Genomic DNA, 1311 nt, shown 5'->3' on the forward strand with positions numbered 1-1311 from the left:
GGCTGGTGTGCTTCTTCCATGTGGGCTTTGTTGCTTCTGAGCTTGATGGCTGCTTGATTACCTTCAAGCCTTTAAGACCCCAGACACTATACTTTTTGATAGCTGGGCACCATCAGCTTTCTTCTCCACATTTGCTTATTCACCCTCTTTGTCTTCAGTGGTTGTGTCAGGGAAGGTGAGCATCCTAGAATGCCAATTTAATAGAAGAAAGTATTCTTGCTTTGAGGGAGTACTTGAGTGGAGGCCCAATGTCCTTCTGCTGAGGTAGCACTATTATGGGATGAATATTGTGTGGATTAATCTTATGAGAATGTGATTGGGACTCATCTCTAACCCTCCACCCAGAACCCAAGTCTCCCAGGCTTCTTAAGAGAATAAAGAATTTGCCTGCATACACTCTTTTCCCAGTCAGTTTCCAACAGCCTTGTTCTTGTAGTATTGAAGTTTGACACTCATAGAGGAAGGTTCAGTGTAGCAATTGCTTCCAACTTCAGCATGCTCCCTAGGACTCCGTTCCTAATGGGAACTCTGGGTCATTAAATTCCACTCACTCCTCTCTCTCTTCCCACCACCTAGTCTCAGCTACCACATCTTTTCCTCATTGCACCATTGCACCAGTCTCTTTTCTGGTCTCTCTGCATAGATTTGCAACTATTTTCTAATTAATTGTTCTGATTTCAATAAGAAGTCAGTGTTTGCATCCTGCATACAGTCTCTAGATCACACCCCAGAATGCCAGGAAGACTGGAATATTATCTACATGTAAAAAGAGATGATGCCCCAGTCATAGGCCATAAACATCAAGGCTATAAATCACTCAGATCATAAGCTCAGCAAACATCTCAAGAGTTTGAGGTGTGGGGGTTAAGGGGAAGAGGGAACCCCACAAAACATCACAGGTTCGGTAGGCGCAATTGTACAGCGATAATAAGTAGATAATAAGTATAGTAAAGTCATAGAGAGCATGAGAGTTAAAGGATGGAGTCAAGTAATGGAGTCAGACACAATTCATGGTAGCATCGCTCACCTCAGCCCCGCTTGATGGTCCTCATGGGGGGGGGCTTAGCCGTCAGAGTAGAAGCCGCTGCTTCGTCCTCCTTAGTCACCTTCTCCAGCCACCCTCCCGAGAACTAGGGAGCCTCAGTATTTATTGCTAACCATGCATCATATCACTGTAGGGGGCTCTGATTACAGAGTCATACATCACAGAAAGGGGCAATACAATTCATTCTAGAACAAGTTTGATCACTCTGATGTCTCATAATAAAACCGACAACTACTATTCTGGGAGGCATGCAAGTCCCCTGATAG

This window comes from Echinops telfairi, unplaced genomic scaffold (genome assembly GCF_000313985.2).
Source record: "Echinops telfairi isolate 266 unplaced genomic scaffold, ASM31398v2 ScPeMD7_655;HRSCAF=1070, whole genome shotgun sequence".
In the NCBI taxonomy this organism is placed as follows: domain Eukaryota; kingdom Metazoa; phylum Chordata; class Mammalia; order Afrosoricida; family Tenrecidae; genus Echinops; species Echinops telfairi.